This window comes from Gobio gobio, assembly GCF_949357685.1.
Source record: "Gobio gobio genome assembly, chromosome: 19".
Classification (NCBI taxonomy): domain Eukaryota; kingdom Metazoa; phylum Chordata; class Actinopteri; order Cypriniformes; family Gobionidae; genus Gobio; species Gobio gobio.
This window is the reverse complement of record NC_137112.1, coordinates 9,300,706-9,307,297: the sequence shown is the minus strand read 5'-3', so window position 1 is coordinate 9,307,297 and position 6,592 is coordinate 9,300,706. Positions and strand designations below refer to the sequence as shown.

Here is a 6,592-nt window from a genome sequence, read left to right as displayed (position 1 = left end):
GTTGACAATAAAAGTTTGAATTTGGCTATATATATATATATATATATATATATATATATATATATATATATATATATATATATATATATATATATATATATATATATATATATATATATATATATATATATATATATATATATTAGTGCTGTCAGTTAAACGCGTTATTAACGGCGTTAACGCAAACCTATTTTAACGGCGTCAATTTTTTTATCGCGAGATTAACGTTCTTTTTGATCTAACAAACTTTGTCGTTTTTTCACATGCAGTTGCAACAACTAGTAACGTTAGAAAAACTACAACACCACTCCGGATGTAGCTAGACCGGAAACAAAACATCAGGCACGCTGCGGCTGCCCACACTTGTTTGGGCCATTAAAAGAGTAGACGTGGATGGCAAGCGTGAGACGCCGAAATGAGAAACGTATTAAGCCATGGTTTAACTCAGGGGTCTTCAACTAAAAGTGCTTGTCTTGAGCGCTGCTTTCTGCTCTGATGGTGCGTAGCCTACACACCAGACGCGAATGAAGCGTTTTGCGCGAGTGATTTAAGTCAATGCAAAGACGCAAATAGACATTCTGCGGCGCGGATTAAGCGGTGTGCATGTCGCGTCATTCGCGTCCGGTGTGAGCGCACCATCAGTCTCTTCTTCACTGCATGCTTGACCGGATGACCGCGCGTCTGGGTCTGAACGTAGTAACTGAGCATTGCAACGTTAACTGTTTCATTATGTCAAAAGGCTTCGCGGTCCGGATTCGGACCGGAGTTCACTAGTTGGCGACCCCTGGTTTAACTGCACTATAGGCGGAGTCCTAGTTTACCTTGCATGTGCACTTTGTAATTTTATTTTGTATCACCCTGTTTTGATCCCTTAGAAAGGGCTGTTGAAGGGGCTGTTTGTGCAACAAAGTATTTGTTTCACCCTTTTATTGATGGGCAGTGTTACATTGTGTGAGATTATTTGCTCCAAGTGAGAATGTTGGTGTGAAATCGAACACTAAAGTATGCCAATGTTGTTTTCAATAAAACAAACATTTGAACAAAGCAAGCCGATCCACTTTTCTATGTTGATACGAGCATTAAAATAAGAAAAAATAATGGGACAAAAAGAAATCAAGGGACATTTAGAATAAATAAAAATGTGCGATTAATTGTGATTAATTGTGAGTTAACTATGACATTAATGCGATTAATCGCGATTAAATATTTTAATCGTTTGACAGCACTAATATATATATATATATATATATGCTGCTATATATGTAATTAAATTTCATACTACATTTGTTTCCTCTTCCACATACTGCAAATATGAAGGTTAAAGCTGTACAGTATACATCAAGTCAATAATTATTTTCACCAATAGGTGGCGTAATGTTTTTATTAATATATTTACATTGATTGGGGCAGGTGACCACAAGTAAAAACCATCTGCCAGTTTTCTAATTAAGACATTTCATATTTTGTACCAGGCCAATTTTGTATCTAGTTTCAAGTTCAAGTATTAAAGTTTATAGCCTATTGTTCAATAAAGTTCTTGTATTTAAGTTCAAGTATTTAAGTTTATGTTGTTCAATAAAGTTCTAGCATAAAAAAATAAATAAAACATCTGCCACAGTTGAACAAACCGCAAAGTTATACAATTTTATGATTTTTTTTTAATTCATGCTGTGAAACGCAAAATCTAAAATGTCATTGTGAATTCACATATTTTAATATCATAGTAAGGGTGTGATATAACACACACACACACACACACACGCACACACACACACACACACACACGCACGCACGCACACACACACACACACACACACACACACGCACGCACACACTCTCACTCACTCACTCACTCACTCACTCACACACACACACACACACACACACACACACACACACACACACACACACACACACACACACACACACACACACACACACACACACACACACACACACACACACACACACACACACACACACACACACACACACACACACACACACACACACACACACACACACACACACACACACACACACACACACACACACACACACACACACACACACACTTGATTCAACTACATTATGAGGACCTTCTATAGACATAATGGATTTTATACTGTACAAACTGTTCATTATATCCCCCTTCACTACCCCTATCCATCACAGAAAACATTCAGCATTTTTACATTTTTAATAAAACATTGTTTAGTATGTTTTTTAAGCCATTTTTATTACGAGGACACAGGAAATATCACGTTTTCATTGTAATACCAGTGTAATACCCATGTCATTATACAAATATGTGTCCTCATGAATCACATAATCAACCACACACACACACACACACACACACACACACACACACACACACACACACACACACACACACACACACACACACACACACACACACACACACACACACACACACAACCACACACACTATTCTTGAGCACACCAAAGTATTTAAGGGGAAAGGGTCACATACAAACATGAATTTAAAAACGACTATTCGTTTTAATCCACTATTGTTTTGTTCTATAGTAGATACATTATTTAATGTAATTCCTTGCTTTCCTTTTTGAAGGGAAAAGTACTTAAAATACAGCAATTAATTACTAAGTAGTGCATTACACATGGCATATTTTTGTATATCATGTATATAAATATATTGATAATTCCCTTAAGAAATATTTTCTTAAATGTCAGATCAGCACATCCTGAGCTCTATGGAATAAGGATATCAAATTCTGGGAACACCGAGTCAGACAGACATAACCCCGCCTCTATTACCTGATTCAGCGACCTCTCTCATCTGATTGGCGCAGAGCTGGAGAGTCGCCGTGACGTCAGGCGCGCGCTGAGACTGGGTCAGCGAGAGGAACCAGCAGTCAGACCTCTGCGAGTCTAGCGCGAGCGCACCTCGTTCACATTACAGCACGAGACTCGCCTCTGCACCTCTCCGACACACAGCACAGGTACCGACATCCACTGCATTTTAACCTTGTATTTAACAATAAATATTCAGGACAGCCGTGCATGACCGATAACTGCTTCTTTTCCCCTTCGCTAGATATCAGACATTATCTTTTGGTAGCCTGTAATGTTGGTTTTATGTATTGATGTCATGTATGAATGTATGCATGCATGTGCACAAAACGTTTAATTTGAATTATAATGATGCACGGGAATAATAATCATGCACTTCGCAAATGCAGGCTGGTTTAACAGATTAAGAGATTACAGTCTGCATTAGTTTGTATTAGTGCTGGTTGTCTCTACCCAAGTGACTTTATGATGGGTTAGTTATCTCACTCAGAGGGTGGATGTGGTTTACCGCTCTGTTAAGTCTTTAAATGCACTGAAACTTTGACAGCTGATGGCTTGAAAGAATGCCGGAGGATAAAGAAACAGTAAATGTTTGTTGTCTAAGTTGTCATATGAGGCAGCTAATGCTCTTATTTTATATTAACTTTTTGGCGCTCTGGCGGGTTATAAACAGAATCGCACGCGTCTTGCGGAAGAACATTGCAGCCGGAGCTACTTCTCTCTGTTTATGTCTATGGCGAGTCACGCAGGGACTGTGCTCCTCCGCCGCGGATCCTACCAGACCGCTCTGAAATAGTCCCGATATAAACACGTATTATAAGTGTATCATAATGATTCAGGCTAAGACAAAAACACGGTTCATGTTGTACATTCTCATTATGTAATTTTTGTAAATCTTGAACACAAAAAATCAGCTTTAAAAGTCAAAACATCTCCAAATCAGTTTTTGAAATAGCCTAAATAGCAAAAATGACGCTTTTGAGCTTCCGGAACATTCTGATGTCAAGTGAACGATTCAGCAAATTATCATCTGCGTTTATCAGTAGTGCTAGTCTGCTGTCAATCCATGTCATTACTATATAACTGTTCATAATAGTTGCTTGCTTTGGGAATAATGCTTTATTCTAGATAACTAGAATAACTAATAATAACAATAAGAGTCAAATGTAGGAACATTGTCACATTTTGTGCTGTTTCCCGCACCGCACATCCTCCTGAAGAATCCCAATGGTAGAAATGAGCAGTTGAAGTTTATTTTTAACAAGGTCCCTGATCATTTCAGAGTGATCTTAACCGTTTGAGTGGTACACTTCTGGGGACTTGTACACCACTATTGTTTAGTGAACTTGTCAGGCTGTTTTTTTTTTTTTTTTAAATGAACTCGACAGCAAACCCACAGCACACAAGTGCTTTATCTCCTTTGACATCTCATTTGACATTTACAAAGAAGTTTTAGAGACAAAGCAGCAAAAATGGACTGTTGGCTGCAACCTGGTCTCATTGCCAAAATGTACCTCTGCCAACGTTTTTGCAAACCCCAAAATACGTACCAATATGTACATATCACTGCAGTTTCCAACAGAAATGAACACTAGAGGCAGTAAAACAGCAAGCACTTACGTACATTTTGTAGTTTGCATCACTTAACCAGCTCCATATGAACAAAGTTGTAAACAAAACACTCACGCTACTAAACACACAGCCATTCAGATTTCTGTATTCGCTTCTCATCACATAACCAAATCCTTAATATTTGAAGACTTTAGGCTATTCATTTTCAAACTTAAACATTTTATATTTTAACCTGGAATACATTAATAAATGACATACCTTAGATATTGTTTGAATATGTTTTGAATCTTTATTGTTGAGTCACACACTTTACAATAAGGCTCTATTATTTAACATTAGTTCATTCATTAGTTCAACAAACTGACTATGAAAAATACTTCTAATGCTGCGTTCACACCAAACACGAATAGAGCGTCAGGAGCGAGTGATTTCAATGTTAAGTCAATGCAAAGGCGTGTGGGAGGTCCTGCGGTGCGATAGACGCGTTTCACGCTGCGCAATATAGACTAATAGACTAATAACGGCAGTAAAAATAGATAAATATGTTAATTTTTACCATCACTCCCATAGACGCTATTACTAAACACACTCACAGCAGCGGTAACTTTTTTATTGTAATGTGATGCAAAAGTAATAAAATACAAAGTATAATTGTTATAAATGTACATATATAAAAAATAAAAATACAAAAAACGTTGCAGGATTTACAATACTGATGACCGTTAAAACGCATCATCACAGTCTGTGAAAAGGGTCTATTGGACGCGAATTGAGCGGCTTGCCCATTACACGCGAGTGGTGTTTTTTGTGCATTCACGCGTTTGTAGTTGAAACATTTTAACTTTGGCGTCAATTCGCGCCGCGTTAACCAATCAGGAGCCTGCTCGCTGTGGTCACGTGGTAAAGTGACGTGATGAGAAACCCTGCATAATTAAAAAATACTACTATTGTGTCACAAAATGAGGTTTTAAGACTTTTTCAGGTGAGAATGTAGTTGTTTAAAGCTCAAATCTGTGATTTATTTATAAAGAGAGCGCCTATTTAAAAAAAAAAAATCTTGCGTTTTTGGAGTTGTGAGATCCAGGCGATCAGCGGCGCTCAGCGCTCATTAACCCCAGCGAGAGCATCCTTTCCTCGGCCAGTCCTTCTGACGTTTAATAACACATCAAGTTGTCAAGTTGTAACGTCAAGTTGTAACGGTATTATTTAATGGACCTGAGCTAACACTAACTAACAGTTGCTTTTATTAACTAACATTATCAAAGAATGTAAAAACTTAGCTATTCGCTCTTTGTTAATACTAGTGAGACCTTATTGTAAAGTGTTACCTATTGTTCTTTATAATTCTTTTGCACTTTAATTAAAATTTTTTGTTTACTTTATACATTTTTGTGTATTGCTTTATTGTATTTAAATGGTCGTGATAATACCGTATACCGTAATAAAAGCTTCAATCACAACATTAAAATTTGATACCGGCACATGCCTATTACACACACAGCGTTCAGTCTTCCCGTTTGCAAATTACGCCATGTAAATAGCGAATCCGCCATGGTGCGAGCGCAACTGGCTTTTAAAGGGAAAGGGAGATCAGACTCTGATTGGTTTATTGCACGTTACGGCCAAAACCCACCCATGACTCATTAAGAGACTAGGTACAACTCTTTTAGACCATGCACCGGTTGCGCCGACCAGTTTTTCCCGTTGTAATAGCAAAAGTAGATTCGGACACGCCCTTAGTGTACCGGCGTTATGCGTTTCAGACCATGTGCTCGTTAAAATAGGGCCCTTAGAGTGTACAACTGCTTTTATTTTGAAATCTTCACTGTAGAAAAAGAAAAAAAAGAACCCCCCCCAAACCCCCCCCCCCCCCCCCCCAACAACAACAACTGTTGTAGCCTATTTTTACCAAAACTTCTTAATCTTCACTTCTAACTTCTTATATCTACCTAATTTTCTTATCTGACAGTCAACATTAACAAAAATATAAAACATTTATCAGCCGATACCAATATATTGTTGATCCCGATAAATAATGAATTTAGAAGAAAAAAATTATAAAAAATGTGTTACATGACTCCCAAACCACACTGCACAGTTCTGACCATAAAAGGGCAATCTTTGCTTAAATACACTGAAACCGCTTAATATTTTGGTTTCATTAGTGTTATCTTATCTCAAC

At 37.6% G+C, this 6,592-nt stretch overlaps 1 protein-coding gene across 1 annotated transcript in view; it reads left to right on the top strand.

Annotated features, from left to right (window-relative positions):
* The first annotated feature begins 2,835 nt into the window (after positions 1 to 2,835).
* Positions 2,836 to 6,592, top strand: part of camk1b (calcium/calmodulin-dependent protein kinase Ib) — a 126,194-nt gene continuing 122,437 nt past the window's right edge. Inside the window, exon 1 of the mRNA XM_079844684.1 lies at positions 2,836 to 2,987. The gene's annotated coding sequence lies outside the window, so the exon portion shown is untranslated. The remainder of the gene's footprint in view (positions 2,988 to 6,592) is intronic.